This window comes from Dasypus novemcinctus, chromosome 8 (genome assembly GCF_030445035.2).
Source record: "Dasypus novemcinctus isolate mDasNov1 chromosome 8, mDasNov1.1.hap2, whole genome shotgun sequence".
NCBI lineage: Eukaryota > Metazoa > Chordata > Mammalia > Cingulata > Dasypodidae > Dasypus > Dasypus novemcinctus.
This window is the reverse complement of record NC_080680.1, coordinates 120,731,765-120,758,732: the sequence shown is the minus strand read 5'-3', so window position 1 is coordinate 120,758,732 and position 26,968 is coordinate 120,731,765. Positions and strand designations below refer to the sequence as shown.

The 26,968-nt window shown below is 45.3% G+C and overlaps 1 protein-coding gene and 1 non-coding gene across 3 annotated transcripts in view; both read left to right on the top strand.

Moving 5' to 3' along the window:
* Positions 1 to 4,153: 4,153 nt before the first annotated feature.
* The window catches only part of PLPPR1 (phospholipid phosphatase related 1), a 316,568-nt gene continuing 293,753 nt past the window's right edge, over positions 4,154 to 26,968 (top strand). The window contains exon 1 of one of the 2 annotated variants that reach the window (XM_058302596.2): positions 4,154 to 4,606. The gene's annotated coding sequence lies outside the window, so the exon portion shown is untranslated. The remainder of the gene's footprint in view (positions 4,607 to 26,968) is intronic. The other variant, XR_011649506.1, reaches the window with a different exon arrangement.
* Positions 26,530 to 26,651, top strand: LOC111761881 (small nucleolar RNA SNORA32). The gene has a single exon (XR_002795120.1). It is a non-coding gene; the product is annotated as a small nucleolar RNA SNORA32 (small nucleolar RNA).

Below are 26,968 nucleotides of genomic sequence, written 5' to 3'. Positions count from 1 at the left end.
TATTGGAACACAGCCGTTCTCCTTCTTTTACCCATGGTCTACTGGCTGCTTGAGTGGTTGAGACAAGGACTGAACATCCCGCCAAGCCTAAAATACTATCTGGTCCTTTAGAGAAAAGTTTGTTGACCCCTGGCCCAGACTATTAAAAAGTGAGGATGGGGTCATGTAGCTCAGCCCTCTCATTTTCAAGATGGGCAAAGGAAGGCCTGCTGTCATCCGTCAGCTATTGGGATGGATGGGCACTGGCCCACCTGCCTCTCCTGGACTGGGGCAGGGTGGGCAGACAGGAAACTCTCTCCATGGAATGCCTACAATATCTCAAGTCCAAGGGATGTGGAACAATTCCCAGGAGCCAACAAGAGGAACCAACAAGGATGGCACTGGGGGGCAGGACCAAACAGGGGGGAACTGATGACAGGCACATGGGTCCCGCCTGTGGGAGAAGAGAACCAAGTGGGAATTCCAGCAACAGAGGCCTCATGGGCAGGGACCCTGGGGGCTGGACCACATGAAGTACTAACCCAGAACACAAACCACAGGATACGGGGAAAGCACATGAAGGCGCCAAGGGGAGGAGATGAGGCTAGAAACAGATTCTTGAGAGCTGTATCAGGAAATAGGGCACTCTCAAGTTAAGATAATCTAAGGAAGTACCGGTTTGGTCTAAGTCACTGATAGATGTGGCAGAAGTCAAGCCACAGCTTGACATTTTTACTGCGTCAGGAAAGATTGCTGTATATATATATATGAAATTTCTGCAAGAAGAAAATATTATAACTCTATGTGCCTAAATTAGGGTGGTATTTGAAAATAAGCAAAAATAGAGATAGAACATAATTCAAATGGAGATGCTAAGTACAGCTCATATTTTCATAGAAAATATTCAGAACAGAACTTTATGTGTATACCACATCACCACAGATTTGGGACATTATTTCAGCAATTGATAACCTGATGAAATTATTTTCACAGAATTTTCTAAGAATCTAGACTTCTCTATAGCATCTGTAACTTTGGAGAGTTTAATGATCAAACCCTCCATATACTGATGTTATTGATTCTAGAATTTTTAAATAGTGTATTATGTTTTGGTAGGCTGCTTCTATTTAAAATTTAATCACTAACTCTATTAAAAATATATTAATATATGATTTCGTACACAGCTTTACAACAATTGTGGGTTATTTTGTGGATGAAGGAGGCAAGACCGTTTGGCAGGAGTTTTTGTTTGTGCAAGGTCTAGGGACAGTCCTCTGTTGGGGTAGAGGGGATGAGTGAATTTAAGCAGTATGAAAATACCTGCAGCCATGGGAGTTCTTAACCATTAAATTCTCCCAAATCTGGCTGCTGATGTGTGCATGTTAATTGGCTTCAGACATTCTGTTACCTTGGAGGAGTAACCCATTAGGTAGCTAAAATTAGAAGGAAGACAAAAAATTTTTTTAAAAAAGAATATATAAATGCTGGTGAGCCAATGTAGATGGGGAGCTAGAGTGGAGAACCTGATTTGCCAGGGGAAGGGGTTGGTTAACCTTGGTGAGAGGTGAGTGGTAAGACGTGCTCGAGGCGGCTGACCCAGACGCTGTGGGGTGCACACTCAGGTCTGGATTTGCGCGTGGAGGGGCGAGGCTGCGGCAGCCCCGTTCCACTGCTGGGGTTTGACAGCATGCTCTGCATTACATGGGTTTGACTAAATGAGTCATCCGAGTGATGGGGAGATGGAGGGATCCGGGGGGAGACGGGATGGAAGGCGCTCGGTTCTCATCTGCTTTACTTGCTCAAGCTTAGGGGGATAGAGATCTCTTCGGCTTTTTTTTTTAACATCCTGAAAATGAAAATGTTAATAACCAAAATAATAATGGCTACAATTCCTGGAGAGCTTGCTAGGCGGTAGACACTGCGCTAAGTGTTTTATATACATCCTCTCATTTAATGTCCCCTGTGCTTCCCTCACTCTCCCCAAACAGTAAAAATCTCTTCGGGAACTGCTTGCTCGCCGTCTCGCAGCAGAGCAACATAAAGGGATGCCACTTGGGTTGTAATTCCAAATTCATGTAGTCGCCTTCACCCTCGACTTGGAGCTACTCTGCGATGCGGTGGGGACAGGCTGTCCCTGAGCAGGAGAGGAGTGGTGCTCCTTTCCTCCTCGCTCAAGGCCAGCCCCAGACCTTGGAGAGGGTGCTTCTGGGCCAGGTGGCCTTGCTCTTGGCCTTGTTGGAGGAGGTGTCTTGGTCTCCCATCAGGAGGACAGCAGAGCAGAACTGCACCTCCCCCAGTCCCAGTTTTGTTCCCCACTTCACCCCCCTCTTGGACTCAGAGCCCTCTCTCACCCTGTGCTCATAGGGTGCCAGGGCAGACAGAAAGCCTGTCTCCCCTCGAGGAGGCGGAATGGCCCTGCCTGCCCTACTGCGTGAAATGCCTGTGAACACACTACACTGTTCCGAGGGGGAGGTGACAACAAGGCAGACCTGTCCTGGCCGCCTTCCAGGGAGCCGAACACCAAAGGGAAGTCCTGATTAAAAACTGGCATAGGGGGAGCAGATATAGCTCCGTGGTTGAGCACCTGCTTCCCATGTAGGAGGTCCTGGGTTCAATCCCCGGTACCTCCTGAAAACAAACAAACTGCCATGGACATAGGAGCACCAAATATCCGAACTGGTTCATACTAGAGGCTTTGCTGCTTTCCAGGAGAACCTGATCTCCCTACCTGGAGGGTGGAGATGCCGGCTTGCTGTCCTATAAGCAAAAGATGCTGCAGTTCTACTCCTTTCAATGAGCTTCTGAGAGAAGGAACCAGCTACTACACCCAGACCCATTGTCTTCTAAGAACTTTCTCCTCTGTTGTCTTTTCTTTTCCCTCCCTCCCTTCCCTTTGTATCTTTTTTCCTAAACTTTGTTTCTGTTGGTGGTATTTAGATGCTCTGTTTCCTCTCCTCCTGTGTGCGCTAGGGTTTGATGTAATTGTCCTGCTGTTCGAGTGTCACTCAGCATTATTATTGGGAAGATGAATGGGACGAGGGTCAGGGTTCAGCAAGAAGGCATCTGCTCACTTGGAAGGGATCAGAGGTGCCCTTCAGTGAAAGCTTGGAAGGGCTTGGCCCCGAGAAGGCCGCCTTCTCTCCCTCTAAAGCGGGGGTGACCACAAGGTGGTTCTTTTCCGGAGCGATAGAAAATGATTAAATAAGAGGTACGATGTCTTTTGGGATGCTTTTCTTCTAAACTCGGTGGAACCAATGGGACAGAGATGGGATGATTAAATCCTCCATTTCAGGAGAGGGGCTGAGATGGAAGCCCTGAGTGGGTGCTCACCATTTGCCTGTTTTGCCCACAGAACAATCTCACCCGAGAGTTTCCACTCCCCTGGCGAAGGCGCTGCCCCGGCGGCCGCCCTGGCCTCAGGTTACTGCGGCACGGCCGTCCCGGGCTCAGGTTCTCTTCCTGGACTCTCTTCGCGTTGACAGTTCTTCCACTTCACCAAGTCACCCCGTCCCCACTTCAGAAGCCCTAGAACTGCGCTGGGTTCCAGCCGAGGGCGGGGGAGGTGGCGCTCCATTGTTCTCTTTGCCTCCTGGAAAGGGCAAATGTCTCTGCCTTCTCACCCTGTCACCAAAGAAGGCTGCGTGCGGGGTCCTCCGACACTCCCCTTCTTTCCACCGACCCCTTTTGTTCTTCTGAGGCGGGTTTCGCTGTGCCCTGTGCGCCCTCGCCCTGTCAAACCTGCCCTCGGACCCGAGCGGACTTTGCCTTTTGCTGCTCTTCCTTAGAGTGCAAGTTGGCAGGGGGAGAAAGCGGCACCGATCGGGCAACTCCTTTTAGCGCCCGCGCCCCCTGCAGCCGGGGTTTCCTCCGGAGACCCTGGGGACACGCATCCCGGGTCCCCGCAGGGCAGCGGCCCGCGAGGGGGGGACCCCGGCAAGCCCCGCACACGCGCCCGGAGAGGCGGGCTCGGGATCCCGCCCCCGGTGTCCCGCACAGCGGGCGCCCCGGGGCCCCGCGCAGGGCGTCCCTCCGCAGCCGGGCTTCCCCGACGCCCTCCGGGAACCCCGCGGCGCCCCGGAGGCTGCGGCGGGCGCGATCTCGGCCTCCTGCGCGCTCGCCTCGCTCTCCTCCCACTGCCTCGGCTCGCGAGGGAGCGCTCAGGATCCCTCTCTGAGCATGCGCAGCCCGGCGCCCGCCCGCCTCCCCCCGCTCCCTCCTGCCTCCCTCCTCCCCCCCCCCCCCAGCCCTTTGCTCCTTTCCTTTCATTAAACAAACAGGAGCGCCCCAAACCTGCACCCGGTGCCACGGAGGCGCCGGCAGCAGCCGGAGGAGGAGGAGGAGGAGGAGGAGGAAGAGGAGGAGGAAGGGCGCGGGATGGCCGCCCAGGGGGGTCTGTGATCCCGCGCGCCCCCCCTTCCCCACGCGCACACACACGCGCGCACACCCTCGCACAAACACACACTCGCCCCCGCCCGCGCCGCGCCGCGCGCTCGCCGGCTCGCTCTCCCACGCAGGCGGAATGCAGCAGCGCCCGGGGCGCGGGTCTCCGGCCGCCGCCTGAATGCACCTCGCTCCGGGGTGCCCGCCCGCCCAGTAGGGCGCACCGGAGGACGCTCGGCCGCGGGAGGTGAGTGCGGCGCCCGGAGCCCGCCCGCCGCTGCCGGGACGCGGCGGGGGCCGGTCCCCGACCCGACTTGGCGGCGCAGGTGGCCCTAGCCCGGCTCGCGGGTTGCAAAGGTGCGGAGGAAGGCGGCGCCCCGGGGCTGTGCAGATCCCGGGGAGGGTCGCCTGCGGCGAGGTGTCCTCTGGACCCAGTGGAGAGCGACCCCCTCCCTGCTCGTAAACTTTCCTCCCCTGTCATTTCGGCGTGGAGACAAAGGGGGCGTGGAGGCTCCTGCGCCCCGCTTCACCCTCCTGGCTCGATTCAGGGCTGCGGCGGGAGCCGGCGGCGAGGGTGGCCTGGCGGGCAGGGGCGCGCTGCAGGTAGCTGCTGGCAGGTTCCCCCACCTGGGATTTCCCATCTCCAGGCGTGAGCATTGCCTTGGATTTCGCCTCAGGCGTGGGCACCTGCCCTCACCCAGCACCCCGCGCCCTAGGCCCACCGTGGGCAATGGGGAGGGGGCTGTCACCTGGAGATCTGGAGGGGCAGCCTCCCGCTTTCTCCTGCTCGGGTGCCAGAGGCGCCGGGGTGAGGCTTGGGTCAGGGGGAAGGATGAAGGATGAGTTACTGACGGGTTTGCGGTGATCGCCTCCTGGAAACGCTGGGCGCCGGGCTCTCTCCCGCGGGAAAGGTGCCGTCTTCACACACCAGCACGGCGGCGCTGGGAGCTGGGGCTGGGGCTGCTGCTGCCGCAGGAGGAAGCTGGGCTGTCTTTTTGCCCTGGGGTTTTGTGACGCGCACGTGTAGAGTGTATGGAGAATGCTGGGTTATTTATTCTTCTTTGTGAGGAGGTCGTTTTCCCTTTCACCCTCGTTCGTGGCACCTTGGTGTCTGGCTGGGCGGCAGGCACCCCTCATTCTGTCTTTGGGATCCAAGGGAAAAGGTCCGGAGAAAGGGATTTCTAAAATGCCAGCCCACTGGGGCGGGATCTGCACGCTGCTGGCTCCTGGGAAAAGCATCACATCTAATGGCCCTTTGAAACAGCACAGTCTGGGTCACTGGGTGAGCGGTCCAGGCCCGGGACAAAAGGGAATGGGAGAGCAACAGACAGTGATTTCGGGAGGGTGCGACTAGAGGGTAGTTAAGGCAGGGAGAGGTGGGACAAAGTGCCCTGCAGCCTTCGGTGGATTCGCTCTGCTTCTCCTATGCTTGGAGGCTCCTGGGCTGGGACTCTGGCTGGGAGACGTCTGGAATGTCACATCTGGAGCAAGAAAAGACTTGATGATCCTGGAGCTAACCTGGAGCACAACCACACATTAGTTCTTTAAGTTTATCAAGTGTCTTACATGAAAGTTGCTACAGCTTCACCTTTTTTTGTTCCTGGCAGGTGGGATGGGAAGACAGGCACGCTTATGGTTCTTAGACCTCATGAGTCTTGGATTTGTAAGAGAAGTGTGTGGGTAACTTGGAAGCCACGGCGAGGCTGATGGAAGAAAATGCTGGAAGATAGATCCTGTACTTGTGATAAAGGTTACAAGAGCGGGATTCCCTTCACTTTGAGATGACAAGGGGAAACCATCTCTTGGCTGATCCTTAGGATGGGGACCTCCTCTATTAATTAATTGATTGATTAATATTTTGTGACTTCAAAGTGGGAGCAAGCATGAAATGCATGAGGTCAACTGAGTAAGTTCACATATGAAAGAGACCTTGACTCATGGTTCAACACAGCCAACATAGTAAAGGGAAGGAAAGAGAAAGAAAAGAATGAAAGAAACCAAAAAAAAAAAGAGGAAGGGAATTGGGAAAGGGATGCATATTATTAAAGCAGCTTGGATTTTGTGATTTTTTTTAGAAAGGCATTCAGCAAGATAGAAGTCTAAAAGGTTCCCTCCCCCTCTCCCCCCTTTCCAATAACTGGTGAAGTAAAGACCTTTCCAGAAATATTTTCAAGTTGAAATTGGCATAGAGGAGTTTAAATATAATTGTCAGCATATGTCCTTTTTATTTCTTGGCGAACATTCTCATCATTTTCCTTGCAAAACTTGGCAAGCAAAGATCATGCTTATTTTTTGCTTTTTAGTACTAGAGTTTTCAAATTTTCCCTCTTACAAATATTTCCTTTTCTTTCATCTGTAAGTTCAATTCATTTTGGTTATATTCAAATTCTAATTACAAGTGTTTGTTGGCCACCTAGTCTGTGTTTGACATTGGAGGTAATAGGAGAGTGGATAACATAATTCTGGCCCTCAAAGGGTTTACAACCTAATTGTACATACAAGATTAATACCCATGAAATAATCAGAGTACGGAGAGCCCTGTGTCATAATTTGTGAGCTTTTAACATGTGTGCTCTAGATAACATCTCCTCCTCCTAGATTTCCTCAACTTCAGAAAACTCACATCAACACTCGTATGCTGGGGGCTGGAGGAAAAGCACAAGGAAATTTTAAAAAATCGTCCAAGAATCAAGGAAAAGGAAATAGTCTTCTACTGTGATGCAATCTGATTAACTGTTGTAATTATAGGGTAATCCAAGGGTTAATAGCAAAGATAGGTAAATAATTCCTCTGCCTCCCCAGGGGGATTTGAGCAGGTGATCTCTGAGAAATTTTTTGAAAGAAGAAGTCTTTTGCCGTGTAGGGAAGGGTGGAAAGGAAACCTGCGTGAGCGTCCGCTGAGTTAGGTTCACTCTCAGCAACCCGTGCGCCTAGAGAACAGGGTGCTGGCCTGCAGATACAGTCTGGGCACCTGGACCACACTCTTTCACTGCAGTGCCCCACAGTAAGTGTTTGGGCAGGGCTGCACAGGGTACAAAGGGAGAGCGTCTAACTCAAAGGAACATAGGAAGCCCAAGAAGCTTTCTTTGGGAAGATGATGAACACTAAATCTTGAAGGACGGGGAGGAGGAAAGGACTTTTCAGGCAGAGGGAACTATGTGAGATTTGAAAGTAGTTGTGTGTGGGTCTTAACTCCTTGGAGTGGCAAATCATCAGGCCAGAATGATAAAGCGGGGATCAAATGTGAAAGGAAATATCCCAAGCCAAAGAGCTTCAATTTTATCCTAAAGGCTAGGAGAGCGTTTGAAGGTTGGGGAAAGTTTAGGACAAGATCAGATTTGCAGGAGCAAAGGATGACTCTGACCAGAGTGTGGAGGATGGATTGGAGGTGGTGAGAGAGCAGGCAGGGAGCTTATTGTGGGAACAGAGGTGTGAAATGAAGAGGGTGGTGTTAGTGGGGATGGAGAGGAGGAGATATATTTGAGAGTCAAGAGAGAAAAGTAAAACCTTGCTAATCTAAGAAAGGCCTCCTTCTGTGACCTCTCATGCTACCCTCTGCCCTCCGTATCATTTTCTATGAATACTCGTGTGGCTGTCTTCCCTGTATTGTGAGGGCAAGGGATTCCCAGCATCCAGTCAAGATCTGGCATATGGTAGTGACTCAATATATATTTGTTGAATGAATGAATGGGAAATCCAGTCATGAAGTTATGATTCCTGCATTAGAATCATAGAAGCTAAATCCTAACTTTCTTTTCTCTAAGGTGAACAGTCTTTGGGAAGATGGTGACAGAGTAGTCCTGGGGTACCCCAGATCAAAGCAAAATCATGCTTTCATTCTCACCTCTATGAAGAACTATTCTCTAAAGCATCAATAAGAAAACAGCACTGTGGCATCACCTTTTAAATATTTACCATCAGCCCATCTTGGAAGCCACAGTCCTTAGGACAGTTCTGTTACAGAGTGGGCTGACAGCAAATGTGAATTCCCGTCACCTTTCCCCTTACTTGTCAGAATTACCTGATTTCATGTGCTTCAAAAATAATCCGGGGTCAGGTAGTTTGTAAGCCACATTTAAAGAGCTCATAGCATCCTAGTTTACCAGGTGGCCTCAGAAGGTGAATTTTGAACCCTGTATCCCCACTCAGGATGTGGGCTGGGCCACCTGTGCTCTGTTCATCAACAGTGAAACCCAAGGAACCAGGGTACTTCCTGTGCCAAACCCAAGCATAGTGAGTTCCAGTCTTAAATTTCCGATAAGAGATGTTGGAATATATAAAAATGTAGTCAGGATTTATTTTCAGATTGACTACTGGGGATGAAGGATGCTAAGTCAAACATAGCATCTAGGGTTAGATCTTTGGTAGCTGGCTGGGTGGAGGCACAGTTCTTCTAACATAGCAATGGAGAGTGAAGGTGGCTCAGTGATGCTTTGGGGAAATTGACTTTAGGGGGACACTGGAACGTTCTGGAAAGCACATGGTACATGTACCAGACTGTGGCAATTTCTCAGTAAATGCCAGTTACTGTTTTCATTAAGGGAGAGGATGTAGAGAGCAGACTAGAGAGGAAAAGACTAAATCTCAGCATTGAGCCAAATGTAGGGTTTAAGGAGAGAAACAAGCACCAGGAAGAAGCACAGGAAAGCAACACTGCATTGATGGGAAAGAACAGGCATTAACTCTGCAAATTCTATCCCCACACATTACCAAATGTGTAAATTACTAGGATGGTTTTAAGTGCAGAGAGGTTGAAGACACTGAAAACAGGGAATTGAAAAAAGCCTTTGAAAAGGAGTTTGCTTGTGACCATTAAGAAAGCAATTTTAGTTCAGCAGGTGTTCAGAAGCCACATGTCAGGGAGTTCAGTGGAGAATGGGAGGAAGAAAATCCAGGCAAGGCATGCCTGTCAGTCATTTAGGAAGTCTGGCAGGGGTGGGGGAAGAGATTCGGGGGCATAGGGAGAAGGTGCAGTGAGTATCAAGTGGAGTTTTCCTGAAGGGGAAGCCCCGTTTCTGTCTGTGAGCAGGTGGGAAGAGCTCGTATCAAAGAACAGAGAGGTGTGGGAAAGTAGAGCGTAAGAGGAGAGGCAGGGGGGAAGAAGGATTGAGGACGGGCATGGGGCGTGCTCTTCTGTCCCACAACCACATGACTAAGGTGGTTATGGAGGCCCAGAGAATTCAGCTCGTTGGGTGCTCTGGGCAAGTTCAGGGGCCTCTGAGTGCCCTGAGGGTATCGTTGGGCACAGGGTGAAGAACAGGACTTGTCGATGCAGCCAGAAGCTGAGAGCACAGACTCTAGACTTACGCTGGCCATTCCGAATTCTGGCTCTGCTACTTGCCAACGGTGCCACTTTGGTCACTGTTTTGGTGTATCAGCTGCTGTTAATAAAGCAAATACCATGCAAAGGGTTGGCTCAAACAACAGGAATTTATTGGCTTGTGGTTTTGAGGCTGGGAGAAGTCCAACATCCAGCATCCAGGCGATCCTTTGCTGAAGACTGTGGCATGCTGGTGCTGGCACTCCATAGCCCTTGGCTTTTCTGTCACATGGCAACGCACATGGCAGTGCACATGGTGGCGTCTTCTCCTTTCTTCCATGGGTTCCACTGACTTCCAGCTTTTGGCTCCTCCCGGTGATTTCCCTCTCTGTGGGCTTCTCTAGAAGGTCTCCAGTGATAGGATTAAGACCTTTCCTGATTTGAATGGGCCACACTTTAATGGAAGTAACCCCATCAAAAGTTCCTAATGACCAAGGGCTCACACCCACAGGAGAGGATGAAGGATTAAGATTAAGGATATGCTTTTCTGGGGTAAGTAACTTCAAGCCACTACAGGCATGTAGTTTACTTCTCTATGCTTTAAATTACTCCTAATCTTAAAGTGTAGGTAATAATAGAAAACTGTCGTGTAAGATGGTTGTGGGTATTCGATGAGTTATTAATAGTATTTGCAAAGCTTGGCACAGAGAAAGTACCCAGTAAATGCTAGCTACCATTATGGGTGACAGTGGTGAGGGAGAAAGCATAAAGCTTTGACTTCATATTCAGGACTAGAGATTGTGGGCTTCAGTGTTTGTTTAAAAATTCTATTGTTTTCATTGGTTACAAATAGTTGCCTAGAATCCCATCCTCCTAAGTGCAGGAGTTAAATCAGCAAATGCAAATATGGCGAGAGCAGGCCACCTCAGCCTTCATAAGCCCAGGAGGAGCTGACCTGTGCTGGGGGTGTCTGTAGTGACATCTTCCTGCCTGCCTCCTTCTCACTCCTGTCTGGGGAAGATGCACGTTGACTTGCCTTTGGGGGGTGACGGGGGGGAGGGGGTTGTTGCTTATAGTCTTCAGGCTTATGGGCATCAGCAACAGCAGCTTAGCTGGTTTGTGAGTCGTTTGCAGTGAAGGGGCTACCCATGTTAATTACCAGCCTATTTGATAGGAGGGAAGGTAAGCTCTAAATACCTCAGATGTGAGGTTCACACCATTCCTTAGGAAACTGAATGCCTCCGTCCTTTGTAGAAAAAAACTGTAATGTGTTCTCAGAGTCCCGGTGGCTGTGGAAGCCTGATCATCCAGCTAGCTGGCAATGGGACAGGCACTGGCACCCAGAATGGATCGGTGCTCCTTGCTTTACACTCTGCCAAATATTTTTATTGCTCTGTCATCAAAGACCTATTTTTTTGTTGTTGTTCCATTTATCCCATTTATGTTTCAGCCATACTAAACTTCTTACAATTACCCAAATGAGATTTTTCTTTTTTACATTCAGGTATTTAGCGATATGGTTCCTTCTTTCTGGAATTCTCTCCTTGCCTTCCCCTGCCTAACTCCTTTAGTTGTTTGGATCCAAGTTACTTTCTAGGGAAGATGTGCTAACTGACGACACTATGTGTCCCTGCTGTCCCCACGTTACGTTTGCAATACCTAACACGGTGCTTGGCACATAGTAAGTGTCCAGTAAACATATCAGACTGAGTGACTGACAGTGAGTGAATCTTGTCCTTTTCAGTCATTGATGATGATGCCCCAACCAAGCATTTCATTTCATAGAAAAACCATAGAATTTTCAAGTTCAAAGGTTCATTAAAGGTTATTTAATCAGGCTTCCAAGTGAAATGAGCTGAGCAAGTGGGAATCCAGAGAGATTCTATGATTCTCCTGAGGCCATGAAGCTATGGTGTGTCAGAGCTGGGACCAGAACACCAGTCTCTTACCCAGGGCTAGGATTAGGGTGAGGCAAGTGAGGCAAGGTTGTTCAAGAGCAAGGCTGGGTCCTGTCTTTATTTAAAATTTTCATATTGTGTTCATTATGAATTTTTGTGTTAACTGATTTTTTAAAATATTATATCAGATTATTATTTTTCTCTACTACTGAGATTTTTGGCATGCCTTTAAATGATTCACTCTATGTGAGCACCTCATTCACCTTATCTTCAGCCTGCTTTTTCCTCTTAAGTGATAGGAAAGATATTCCTCCCCTCCCAATGCTGGGGTAAGAATGGAGTCCACTGTATATGGCAAGGGTCCTAAGTGAAAAAATGGAAGGCAACACCATTCAGCCTGGTGGTATGCACTGCTAGTAATATTTCCATGGCCTGGCTGCTCTGTTAACTAGTAAACACTACATTCACAATGCAAAACCTGGGCCAAAGGGATGAAAGTTGAAGCTGAATACGAGCTCTCTCTGTCTAGTTATCTATCTCTGTCAAGGCTGGAGGAAAAGGTAGAGAACATCTAGACTAGTTCCTTCATTTATTCATTTATGCATTTATGTGGTTGTTTCTCTACTTGTATATTTTTTAGTTTCCTGAAGCCCAAGAGAGAAAGGAGGAGAAAACTATTCACTCGTTAACTTGACTGGTCTTGGCTTGTGGCACCGTGGCTTATTTTGAAGATTCGAACTTCTAGAACAGAGTAAGAAGGTAGAAACACAGAACGTGGCCATTTCTGCCCCCCCAAAAAAAGAAAGGGAAAGGAGCATGGATGGGAAGAAGAAAAAAGAGGAAGGGAGAAAACTGTGAGAGGGTATCTGCTGCATACCACACAGGGTCCTCCCAGAGACTTTAGATATGTTCTCTCGTTACTCTCTTCAACACCTGGAGGGAAGGTACTGGTACCCCTTGTCAGCTGAGCACACGAGTCTCAAGAAAGGTGAGTTAGCCCAGCCAAGCTCTCAAAGCTAGAGCTGGATTCAAATCCAGGTCTGAGCCTACAGCCTGTGCTTTTCCCACTGCACCTGTCGTCATCTGCCTGAGCTGCAATGACAAATAGCACGCAAGGGTTGACTTTCACAACAGGGAAATAGGGAAACAGCCATAGCGGTTAAGATGCACTAGCAAGTCATACAAATTTTAAAAGGCTCTATTTACAAATGGGTTCCCACCCACAGGAACTTGGATTAGGATTTGAACATGCCTTTTGTGGGAGACGTGAGTCAGTCCCAAACAACCACCTATTGACTTTTTTCCCCCTTATATTTCTAAAGAAGTTTTAGATGACATGAAAGTTACATAGAAAATATAGGGGATTCCAATATACCCCACCTGCTCCCCCTCCCACACTTTCCCCCATTAACACCAGCTTTTCATTTGTTATAATTGATGAATACATCTTAAAGCATTGCTGCTAACCATGGTCTATAGTTTACGTTATGGTTTATACCTCACACCACACAATTTTATAGCTTTAGACAAAATGTATAATGGCCTGTATCTGTCATTGCAATGTCATGCAGGACAATTCCAGTGTCGCCCAAATCCCCATGTTACACCAATTCTTCCCTCTCCCTCCCCTAGGTACTCTGGTGACCACTGTCTTTGTATCAATGTTATAAGTTCTTCCTTTACTAGAATAACGCTAAGTCTACTTTAGTCAGTTGCATTCCCCCTTATATTTGTTCATTCTTCAGTACTGAGGATTCTGGGATGGTGATGCCCACTCTGCTTCCAATTGAGATGGGGCTTAGATCCCATGGGGCAGATGGATGGAACTGTCTTGCTTGTAGTTGTAGATACTTTCTGTTTGGGGAATGGGCATTGTCCATCATCATCCTTTTGTTTGTTGTCCAATGAATGGGAGAATAGGTGTTGGCTGCAACTCTGGTAAGATTCAGGGCTCAACCAGCATATGAACAGATGGAAGATGCAAGTTTCTGGGACGTACAGTTAACCGATATAGTACTAATTACAGGCTCAAGTAAAAGGGGCAGAAGAACCATGTGTCAGAAAACTGTGAATAAGTCTAACTCTGCTACAATGGGGAGAGAGGTTATCCCTCCTGACACTTAGAGGGTCGGGGTGTCAGCCCACCCCAGAACCTTCTTGCCCCCCCAGAGAAGCCTTAGGTCCTGGCTTCTGCGGCTTCTCTGGGTTAACTGGATGGGAAGTGAGCAGCAGCTCTACTTCCTGCTGTGATTTCCTCCTTATATGGGACATTTGTCTTTTCCCATTCATCAATAACCACCGAGAGCAGAGATGCATACACAGGAAACAAATACCTTTCTTTGTGTGACTGTCATAAATTTTTACGTAGCACGAGAGAGCACACATCTTCTATAGCCTCCATTATGTTAGGAAGGGCTTTTTTTCTTTGGGTATTATGGCATCAAGTGTTCCAGGAATGCTCACAGACGCCAATGGATGAAAAGGTGATCGTATTTACTGGAGCAGACCCATCGCAAGGAGGGCTTGTGCCTTTGCTGCTGACAGTCAGGGGTTTCTGGGTGCCTTTTTCCACTGACTTTTCTGCTGGGTAGCATGGAGCAGTGACCCCCTCCTATATTTTAAATCCAATGAAACACATAACCAAGTGGAATCGGATATAATTAACAAGAAATGAAATCAGGTGGAGAGCACTGCTGTTCAGCTCAGCTGCTCCCGGAGCCAAGCCTGCTTTATCATTTTTCTCATCTCGCAGCCTTTGCTAGCTGTCGCTTCCAGGCAAACCCACACGCTCAAATACTGTAATAATCAGCCCTCAGCCTTGTCTCCTGGGGGTCACAGGAACTGAAAAAAAGAGTAAGACCTTTTCATTCACACTTGTATTAACTGGAAAAAACATCATCGATGTGTGTATTTTTCCCCCTGCAGTGTAAAAGCAAGGCATCAGCTCTAGGTCTGAGAAAATCTTTTGGGTTTCGTTTTTTCTACATGGGCTGACTAATACTCACAAATAATTACTGGTCAGGCTAGTATGGAATAACTAGAGTATTTTGGCAATTAAAAAACCTAATTAAACCAATTATGTATGTGTATGTGTGTGTGAATAAATACCTATACAGAAATATCTGTGTATGTGTGTATGTGATATATATATACACATATATACTACAATTCTATACAAAATGCAGATGTAATTGAAAGTGGAGTACATGGTGTAGAAAGTAAAAATCACTCACATTTCTGCCCCAACCCCTTTCTCAGAAAATGATAGTTTGGTATGTGTTCCTCCAACATTTTTTTTCCCCATTAACATTACATATACTATTGTTGTTCTTTTTTTTTTTAAGGTATATTATACTTTATAAATTCTTTTACAGTTTTCTTTTGGTCACAATGTTAAGTGAAGGCAATTTCTTTCAATAAACGAACACTTGGTAAATATTAATGTTGCACGAAAAGGAGGGAAAGCTACTTTTTTATCCTAAAATGGAGTTCAGCTGATATATCTGAATGTTCTCTGGCCATCTGTCCTCACATATATTTTGTAGATGCAGTGAGTGAAAAAATCTTTTCTTAGATTCTTCTAGGAGCACCCATTCTACCAAGTACTTTTGAGGAGTTCACATTTTGGCAAGAGATAAAATAAAGAAAGGACGTAAATTGATATTCTAGCTCCAAAAGGACAGCAGTCATAGATTCTCCTTGATTCACAGAACTGCTGGGAGGGATAGTATATTCCAATTGTCTTATTTTTCCAGATGAGAAAATCCAGGCCCCAGAGAGTTAAGTGACTTGGCCAGGGTCCCACAGCTGGTTATGGGAGAGGCCGGGAAGACAGGCTGGGGTCCTGCCTGTTAAGCCGGCGCCAATTCCGCGACACCTGCAGAACACTCCCCAGTCCAGAAGAGAGATCTCGGGAGCTCACTTCACAGGCACGAGCTTGAAAAGAGAATTACCAGCAGGTTGGCAGGCCTGCTATGTGTAAATGTTGTCACCCTCAGCTGTAACCCAAAATATGTCCCCTCTGCCACGCCCCTGCCAATGCTCAGTCCCCTCCCCAGCTCCATCTTCTCCTCCTCTGTGGCCTGACGTTCTCCCATTAGATTCACACATTGAAGTTGGCTGCAATCCGACCTCATGTTGAGATGGTGCCCCCCTTACCTAGGGGAGGGTGTTTTTCCAGAAGCATGCCAGCAGAGATTTAGTTTTCAGGGTAGCTTCTTGCATCTTTAACCTTAAGAAATGAGTTTCAAAATAAATGCATTTTACCCGACAACTTTAATCAATGCACAAAGTCTCCATTATACTAACAGAGGATTTCTCTCCATGATGGGAGCGTAAGTACAACTCGGATTCACAAATGTGCTCACCATCCTTCTCTGCTCTGGATGCAGATCAGATGGAGGTTGAAGATTATGGACTCGAGTCAGATGAACTGGCTTCTAGCCCCAGCTCAGCTCTTCACTAGTCTGGGACGTCAGGTCCGCCCCTTAATCTTTGTACATTTTAGGTCCTGGTTTGTGAGATGGAGATAATCAAAGTACTCCCACTCTCCCTAGGGATCCTGTGAGGACTATATAAATGACTTGCCTTAATGCAGAGTCTAGAACATAAGGACTAAATAAATGGTAACTGCTATTGGCATTCATTATTTATGATGCACATGACATAAAATTGATACAGCCCTCAGAAACCCTTAGATGATAAAGTTTAAAATACTGGGTAGTCACATTTTCTTCCATAATACTTTAACCTTTTTGTTGTTATTGTTAATTAAGGCTTAAATGAAAATGTTAAAAATAGGACTCGTTATGCTGGTAATCTCAAAACTTTGTCAGGTCTTTGTGTCTATCAGATACTCACCTTTACGAACAAAGAATAAAACAACAATAATAAAAGAATATTCACCTTAAGTCAGGAACCACAGCTGTGGAATTTAGAAGCATTGCAAGGGGTGGAAAATGGAGGGATTTGATCAATGCATCAAAGGTCTGCTTTCAAAAACAAATCTCAGCCTTCTTTCTCCTGAATTATTCTCCTTTCATAGAAATGCTTGGGAATTGATGAAAAATGTGTGCCTTTCTCAAACATGAAGACAACACTGGTTCCAAATGTGTTTTGCCCTGTTTTCCTTAGTTGTATTTGTAGGTTACCTAGATGTAAACATATAGGAAATAGCAAATACACCTAGCAGAAACAGCTAGCATGTATATATATTTGTACAGAATCACATAACCTGACGTCTGGATGGCAGAAATCCCAGCCACCCACCAGTATTGGGGCCGCCCCCTTTGTGCCACATAAGAAGAAGCTCTCTGGCCCCTCCTTTTCAGCGTCTAGCTCCATTCCTTCCCCTTGATAGTGAGCATCATGGATTTACCCAAGTTAGAAGCCAATTGGGTTTGACCTGCAGCTGGCCATGATTCTGGGAACAGGAGAAAAGAATGTTATCTTGATGCTCATCAAACACCCCAAAGTACACTTTCACCTCAGGGCCTTTGCACTTGCTTTAGCACCATCTAGAATGTCTCCCTGCAAAATCCTGCGTGGTTGCCTTTCTTGCCACTTTACACATCTGCTCAAGTACATCAGACATGCTTTCCCTGATCACCCTGTCTAAAATACTAACCCCATTAACTTTTTCCTTCCAAATACTTTTTAAAGAAGGTTAGTTAATGATGCTTAACATTTAAAAATACATAAGCAGTACATGAATACATTCTTATGAAAACACAAATAACAGATAGAGGGAAATTTCTCCTCCACCACACTCTTTCCAATCCCAGTTTCATCTTTAGTAGTAACTGCTATTCACAGTTTAGAGTATAACCATCACTGCTCTGCTTAAAATTTCTTTGTTAATACTGACCATTTTACTTTTCATCTATGTGTTTATTTGCTTATTTATTTATGGTCTGTATTCCCCTACTAATATGTCACCATCGTAAGAGGACACCGTCCTCTTCTTCACTTCTACATCCCCAATCCCTATGAGTGTCTGCCACATCATATAAATTTAACTGACATTTATTGACTACAAGAAATAAAGAGGAAAGAACAATTTGGAGTCTTGAGAGGATTTGAGAAATTAATAGCAATCACTAAGTCTGGAAGACACAACACCAGGAGAACATCTAAAATCACTGGATAGCTCCAGAGACCCAGAGCTGGGCAGATCTATGAATGAAGGGGCAAAATCAGGTCCTGAGGGGCAGGGCAGCCCCAGGGACTGGCTCTGAATGAGGCACATGTTTCTCGGCTGATGTCATTGGCTCTTAGACCTTGTGGGCAGTACACACCCCAGGGAGCACACTGGCTCATAAAAGAGTCCATTCCATTGGTGGACAACTTGAAACATTCAGTCCTTCTTTTAGCTTGAGCCAAATCCTGCCTCCCTCTAGCTACACGGGAGCAGACTGCCAGGTTAAGCCTTGGAAGCTGAAATTGAGTGGCGCCCATAGGAATCCAACTCCATTTTACATAACGACCTATTTGCATAGTGCTCCAACAAATAAACAAACTGGACACAGATTAAAGAGCCAAGGCAAGAGAATGCCTTAGGAGAACCTGAAGCATTGAGCACATGTACCTTCTTACCTCTATATCTGAGCCACCGCTGAGGAAATCTGTGTTTGTGTAGGAAATCTGGCACACTAAATACCTTGAGATACTTATATGTGAATTGGCCCCTGGTTACTAACAGGTTTGGTTCTGGGGGAGATGCTGACAGGGGTTCTGCCTGTTTTGTTGGCTCTGTGTGGTTTGGGGCCCAGCAGCCGCAGGCAGCTCCTTGGAGGCCTGTGGTACCAGGATGAGGCTGTGGAGCACCTAAAGCTGTGCCGAGGTTTCTGCTGGGGGCGAGGGGAGGCTGTTTGAGGTGTGGCAGTGTTGCCTGAAAGCATGAGCCCACGTCTTGAGCTCTGTGGCTTTCCCTGGGAAACAATTACTGGCTTTTCCACGGTTCTCCTGCTTTGAGCAGACGTTTTCACTTCCTTAAATACCAACTACATAGAAGAAACTTACTAAACAAATGGAAGGAAAATGTAAAATTCTTGGGAAGTTTAACCATGTTAAAAAAGGCTATGGTGACCCACAGTCACTCTTTTTTTTTTCAAGATTTGTTTATTTATTTCTCCCCCATCCCTCCATTGTCTGCTCTCTGTGTCCGTTCGCTCTGTGTTCTTCTGTGTCTGCTTATATTCTCCTTAGGCAGCTCTGGGAACTGATCCTGGGACCTTCCGGAGTGGGAGAGAGGCGATCATTCTCTTGTGCCATCTCGGTTCCCTGGTCTGCTGCGTCTCTTATTGTCTCTCCTCTGTGTCTTTTTTTGTTGCGTCATCTTGCTGCATCAGCTCTTTGCGTGGGCCAGCACTCCTGTGGGGTGGGGGGCAGCATTCCACATGGGCCAGCTCGCCACACAGGCCAGCTTGCCTTCACCAGGAGGCCCTGGGTATTGAACTCTAGACCTCCTATATGGTAGATGGAGCCCAATTGCTTGAGTCACATCTCTTCTCCACAGTCACTCTTAAAAGGTATCAGCCTCTTTAGGGGTCATCAGGTAAAGCAAGGCTGGAAGTCAATGATGAGAAACTGAACTCTGTCCTCCAGATAAAGCAGAATTTACATGGAAAGAACAGAAAGAAGAGAAAGCTCAACATTCGGAGTTGGATGACTTGATTGTCCGATGTTACAAGAAGGATCAAGTCATCAGAGAATAAATCAGATTTTTATCAGATCATTAGTAGCTTTTCCAGAAAAGGTATGTGAAGGAGAGAATTCCCTATATGGTTTTTCACCAAAGAGTGAGCTTTCATCCAAGAGGAAATCTTTTCCATCCTGCCACCCAGATTCTCATCATTGCTGCAAGATTTTGTTCCTCTACTTCTTTCAGTTCAAGCATCCTTGTTGTCAGTGGATACAAGGGACAGTGCATGAAAGCAGGGTGTCTTTTTCCTTTTATTACTCCTTAAAGAGACTATGGACCACTCCAAAGATACTTGTCTTCGAGGGATACAACATCCTTCAGTAGCAAACTGAAATATCGGCCCACCCAGGGTTTTCCTCAGTCTTCCCTCTGGAGTGCTGAATTTCTCCTCCACCAGCCCTGAATCCTGAAAATAATGGGGAATTACTTTCGAGGTAGATTTGGCCTCCAGATGAACCTGCTGTTGTACAGCCAGAACCCATAGCAAGGAGCTTGAGAAGTTTCTTTCCCTTTTAGAGTAATTCTGAATTATTTCTTGTTTTGAGTTTAGGCAAATGCTGTAACTTAAGTAATTATACTTTTGCCCAGGGGAGATTTTATAAAATTTTAGTTCTCTCGATAATATTTTATAAATATTTTTAAATGTGAATTTAAAATATTTAAAATAATGATTGCCCCATTATTGTAGGAGATGGAAACATTATTTCTGAGCTGAAAAGAAAACATAGAGCCCATTTGCAAACCATTGAAGGGGGCAGAAAGAATGTGAAATTTTAATCAAAAGATGTGAGTTGGAACCTTCACTATGTCACTTAGTAATTGTGTGGCTTGAGAATTTTCTTAATGCCCCCAAGATTTAATTGCCTCATTTGTAATATGAAGACAAGGGTGATTTATAAAAGATTATTTCTCAAGTAATATGTGAGAAGGGTAAACTAAAAATTCTGCACAGGTATTCATTACTAACATGTTATTTCTAATTTAGCACTATCATTTTGTAGAAAATGAAGGGAGATAAAGTAACTCTTGCAGCAATGCTAGACTAAAATTTTTGACCTTTTACTTATCAATTCTAAATCAAAGCATTTATTGTGAATCAGATGGAAGTGTTTGTGCCAGTTGAGGATATAAATCACCCTAGTATCAGATGGGCATCTCTGTGATATGACTCGGAAATGCTCTCTGGTAAACAGAGTACATGCTTGGCATTCATACAGGGAATCACTTTACCTAATGTGCCCAAAATTACTTACCTAAGGTTATTACACTTTATATTTACTAGATTCCCTTTTTAATATGAAACGTGTCTGGGATTACCCAGAGGAGCTGGGAAGGTTCTCAGCTGTGATTTAAGACTGCAGGTGCATAGAGAGGGGGTTGCTGGTTGGAGAGGAGGAAAAAGGAGAGGATGGAGGGAGGGGTCTGAGCTGACCCATTGGGAATCAGCTGTTTCACTTGAACCTTAATTAGGAGCACATGGCCTTGCCAGATATGATGGAATAGGAAGGTTAGATAGACCCCAGAGTGGGTTGATTGAGATCTTAATGACAGGCAACACTAGCAGGACACATTCCTATTCTTTGTTTTGTTAGGCATTTGTAGGAAGACAGTAAATGTTTATTGAATAGCTGAATAAATGGAATGAATAGGTAAACCAAAAGAACAATGAATGAGTGGGACGACACTGCGGTTCTGAGAGCTGGATGCTAGATGCCTAATTGGAGTAACTTAGCTGGGCAATGGGCGAGGAGAGGTTGATTCAAAATGTGCTGGGTTATAGATTCTAAATGATTGTCCTAAAGAAGCATGTTTTAGCAAGACAGGGTCAGAGGCCAGCCCAAAGCCGTGAATGCCACTTGATGCTTTACCTTGCCCTTGCACTGCACGAGGACCTAGTAAACATTGGGAAGAGCATGGGCTCTGGAATCCAACAGATGGTCTGCAGTTCTTCTTTATTAGCTTTGACTTTGGCAAGGCATTTAACCTCTCTGAACTTCAACTTCCTTGTCTAAAAATGGGCCAATAATCCCTACCTCATTTGATTGTTGTAAGGAGTTTCTGAGTTGTCTATAAATCCCCTGGTGTGTTGTTCATTCTCGATAATTACCAGCTGCTTCTCTTGGATTACAAAAATATCAGCAACATCCTCTAAATGAAGACATATTAAAGTCATCAAAGAACTACAGTTTCTTCCAGCCTACAGATGTTCATATTAATTAACCAATAATGGTTTAGGCCTATGAGTTCCAACTGATACATTCTTAAGGAGGTATATACCTATAAGTACACTCTCAAGGGCTTGCTGAACACAGATTTCCCCTTATCAATTGCTCCATATGGACTCCATCTAGGGTAGTTTCTCCTCTGACACTCTTCCAGTCTTCTGCCTCTTTTCTCCAGAGATCCTTTTCTCTTGCATTTTTCTTGCTCATACCTTGCTGCTAATTCCTAAGGCATGACTCCTACCCCTCTTGCTGACAGCCTTGCAGTCCACTTCCACCCCCCAGCGCTACCCTCCGGGCCACAGGAGAATTGCACCATTCCACTTTTTCTTCTTTATCATCTGCCCCAATTCTTCTCACCTCCCTTCTTACAGCAGCTTATGAGAACCCCCCTTTCCTCTCTTAATATTTTCTCAACCCTTAGTACCCTCAGTTCATTCTTGCTTTTGCTGTTTTTACAAACCTTTGAAATCCTTGCTTATGTTTCTCTTCTTTTAGTGTATGGTCTTTAATGTGAGCTTGTTGAAACGACCCCTTTGTAGAGTCACTTTTGACTCCCTAGATAAGTCACCTTTCCTTCCCCATTCAGAATTTACCGAATCCGATTTTCACTCTGAAGAGCCCCATCCTCTCACCTAGTCCTTTTTAACCATTTCTAGAGGTTTTAGATTGAGGGATTTTGTTCCTTCTTCTCTGGAGTCCCTTGGCTGCCATGACGTTCATGAACTCTGATGTGACTGTTTTCTGGAGATTTCCATCACTTCCACATTGTTAAGCTTGTTACAGAGTAGTCGTCTACCCAGTCACTTCATCTGCCGTCTGAGAAATGAAATAGTTCGAAGGATGTTAAGGATCTATCTAAGCACTGTGTTTAGCACATACGCTTTCTAGCCAGTATGTTCTTTGTCCTCTATCCCTCTGCTTTGCCATGGTGTCCATCCTCTGGTTGTGTCAGAAGCATACGAGTTCTTTTCTTCATCTCCAGGCTGTCTCCATTCCATGCTTACAATGATTTCATATGGGTTTCTCTCTCCTTTCCTTTTCACCCTCATTGCAGCCAGCAGGAATCCACCCTCACATCTGAATCATAGGATTTCTTTCTCATTTGATGCTCAGTATTTGTGCTTTTAAAAACATATATGGCGGCGGACTTGGTGCAGTGGTTAGGGCATCCGTCTACCACATGGAAGGTCTGTGGTTCAAACCCTGGGCCTCCTTGATCTATGTGGAGCTGGCCCATGTGCAGTGCTGATGAGTGCAAGGAGTGCTGTGCCACGCAGGGGTGTCCCCAGTGTACGGGAGCCCCATGCTCAAGGAATGCACCCCATAAGGAGAGCTGCCCAGCAAGAAAGAAAGTGCAGCCTGTCCAGGAGTGGTGCCGCAAGGAGTGCGCCCTGTAAGGAGAGCCACCCAGCACAAAAGAAAGTGCAACCTGCCCAGGAATGGTGTCGCACACACAGAGAGCTGACACAACAAGATGATGCAACAAAAAGAAACACAGATTCCCATGCCGCTGACAACAGCCCTTCTTTGGAGTTGGTGTTTCTGCGTGATGGAGCTGGACACAGATGGGATCTCTTTTCACAAGGCTTTCATGCTACTTTACTGGAAGTGTAGTTGGTGCTGGGGTTTAAGATATATCTAGGGGATTTGAATCTCTAGACTGACAATATGATAGCCAGGCCCTGAGCCTCAACAGACTTCAACTCCTACACTCTGATTTATTGGACTTACCCCACTCAGCTAACATGGAGTTGAAGAATGTCAACCACCACACCATGGAGCCTAGAGTGCCTACAACTGAAAGCAGGAGGATTGCATCCAGTATCCATGTGGAATCTGAGCCTCCTCTTGACATAGAGGTGCAATGGACACAACCAATCCAAGGTCCACAGAGAAAAGGTGGCATTGATGTGGGAAAAGTGGCCATGGTGGCTGATAGGTAATGGGAATGGGAGGAAGAGATGAGATGTGGAGGCGTTTTTGGGACTTGGAGTTGTCCTGGGTGGTGCTTCAGGGACAATTACTGGACATTGTAAATCCTCCCAGGGCCCACTGGATGGAACGCAGGAGAGTATGGGCTATGATGTGGACCATTGACCATGAGGTGCAGAGATGCCCAGAGATGTACTTACCAAATGCAATGGATGTGTCATGATGATGCGAGTGAGTGTTGCTGGGGGGGGGAGTGGTGGGATGGGGGTGGTGGGGTTGAATGGGACCTCATATTTTTTGAATGTAATATTTTTACAAAATGAATAAAATTAAAAAAATAAAAAAATAAAATAAAATTATATGAGATTTGTTCAAAAAAAAAAAAGAACACATAGCAAATAGACACAGAGAACAGACAACTGGGGCGGGGGGCAGGGCGGAAAGGGGAGATAAATAAATAAATAAATAATTAATTAATCTTTGAAAAAAAACCATATATGTTTTATAGTGGTCATGCTGTAGGCTAATTCTTTCTCCAAATACTTTTGTGACTATAATCTGTCTTAAATACCATCTTATCTTTGGGCAGCCCTTCAAATTCTTTTTCTTCTTGCCCCTTTCAATGACTGTTGTGTCTCTTTTTCTCAGGCTCCCAATCTTGGCTAAGATATTTCTAAAATCTCTAGTAACTAAAACTTTATTGCCGAGGGAGATGTTGTAGCTTCTGGTGAGACTTGTGGTTTTCCTCAAATCACACCATATTGGTAGGTGGCCCCAGCCTCGTCCACAGTAGAGGCTCAATAAATATTTGTTGATCGACAGACTGAGTGAATCACCCTGCCCTTCATCTCAGTTGCCATACTCACTTGCCATTTGGCCCAATTTCATTTCTTTCTTTCTCTGTGTCTTGAGAACTATGTCAAGGGAAACATGCCAGAGGAACAGGTCCATAAATAGATCATTACTCACAAGGAGAAACGCTAAATATCCTTGTTCTGCATCCAAGAAAACATCGGGGTTCCTGAAAAGCAAAGTGGAAAATGACAACTGAGCTTACTATTTCATTGCAAAGAGAAATGTCTAGACATATGATAGTACAGTCCTTGATCTAGTGAGCATTTGAGCCAGGATATACGGAGTTGCCCTCAGCTAACTGAAAGCCACAGGGAGCCTAGAGTCCTTGGTCTTCTCAAGAATTATGGGAACTTCTTACTGAGTCTCATATATTCCTACAAGGTACCAGAGAAGAACCTGCCACTTGGGGATGCAAGGCTGCCCTGGAGAGATGGGGTTCATAATAAGATAGTGGCTCAATCGCAGTGAAGCTGAGATCCTTTTCAGGAAAGGTTTTTCCTTAAGGTCATGTATGAAGATTAATGTGATGCTATTTCATTTCAGGGAGATTCTTACAAGTATTGATTTCATAATAGGAAACATGTACCTCATCTAATGCATTTGCATTGAATGTTCATACTTCAATAACCACAACTCCTCAGAGTTTAGGAAAGAGCTTGATTCAGACCCTCATCCAGAGGGTGGTCATTCACTAGTACATGTAAATGATGAAGCCTTAGAAGATAGAAAATTACTTGACATATATACATTCTCTCTTTGTATGTATTCATTCCATTTATAAAGGACTCCAGTAATAAGATTAAGACCCATCCTGAATGAGGTAAGCCTTGTCTAAAGGTTCTACTTACACATGTGTCTATACCCACAGGAATGGACAACTCTAAGAGCATGTCTTTCTGTGGTACACACAGCTTCAGACCATCACAGTAAACCTTCTCTCACAGACCACTACAAAATGATAAGATATAGACATAGTAAAATGAGCAAAGCCTATGAATAAGAAACTCATAAAAGAGAAAATGCAAATGGCCAATAACTATAAAGCGAAGTTCAGTTTCACTAGTGGCTGCAAAAATGCAAATTAAAAAACCTTAAGATACTTTATTATAGTGATCAGATTGATGTTTCAGGGCTGGTGTGTATGTGTGTATGTGTATGTGTGAAAACAGCGAAAACAGTGAAAACAGTGAATTTCTACAATATTTTTGGAACTTAACCAGCAAACATTTTTGAAATTGAGAATGCACATACCTTTTCACTCCAATAATCTGAATTTGGGAAAATATCCTAGGGAAATAAGAGCCTGAATGTTTAAGGATATATATCCAATGATACAGCATTTCATAGCTTAGCTATGGGAAAATATCTGAATACCTATCAACAGTACATTGAATAAATAATGTAATATTTTAAAAATTGAAGCATTGTGACACTTTGAAAAAATGTAGTTTTATGTTTATTCATCTGGAGGAATGTCCATTATTTTTGGCAAGTAGAAAAAGAAAATTAATACTAGTAGCTAAAACATCTGTGAACCATATGCTGGGCACTATTCTAGCTACTTTGCCTTTATTACATCATTCATTTCTCACAGTATCAACTTACCATTGAGAAAAGTAAATCAGAGGGAGGTTAAATGACTTGTCCAAGATCATGCATAAGCTTAGTAGTAGAACCAGGGTTGAACTTCGGTAGACTGGTTCCACAGTTGGCGCACTTAATGACCATAGTGTAATTTTCCTCAAGTGATGGAGTACTTAGGTATTGTAAAATCCCATATTATCCCAGTTCTCAACAATTTTCAGCGGCTCACCATGAAATCCAAGCTCTTCATTCTGGCACTCAGTTCCTTCCAAAGTAAATACCAGACTCTCCTTCCAGTATTATCTCCTACTTGCTCGATTCATACCCAGACTTGTTGCCTTTCTACTATCAGGCCCTGCATATCACTGCTCCCATGTCTTGGACCTTCTGATCTTGGGTGCATCTGCCAACGTTTTCACTACCTTCAGAGCCTACTAAAACTTTCCCCACCTTCTCAGATGCTGCTCATCAGAAATAATCACTCTTTTGCTTTTCATGTTACAGTCCACACTTCATTTTCGCTCTTGCATTAGAGCTTTTTCGTATATGTTAGTCTCTTTTACTAACTAGCACCTCCTTGAAAGCAGGTAGATGTTTATTGCTTTAAAATGGAGATACAGAAAAAGTATAAATGAGAAATTCCAACACACAGATGGCAATAATTCACTCTTAATGTTTTGGTGTACATCCTTGCAGGTTTTCTCTATGCTTGCATGCAGTACCCCTCATTTAAAAAATTAAGCAGTTTCTGATTTGCTGTGGAGTTGACCATAGAAAGAACTCCACTGGGCTTGCTTTTTGCTCCCTTGCTAGCATTCAGCCTATTGGGAACATTCTATTTCCATGTTTTGTTTCAACACATTGCTCATATCAGCCCTGATCAATAGAAATAAAGGAAACTACATGTTATTTTCTCATGTAATTATTTCATGCTATCTATCTTTGAAATCTGGTAAAGGCTATTATAGGCTAGGCTGATTACAAATATGCTCTACCTGGATAATCCAAATAATATACGTTATTAACTATGTGTTATGTAGTAGAGCTTACAAAAGGAAGCTGGCTCCAGAACCCATTCCTGGTTAAAACCTTTATATTCTTGTTATTATGTAGGGTGACTGGAAACAGTTGTAGGTTCTTCTTTTAAGAAGCT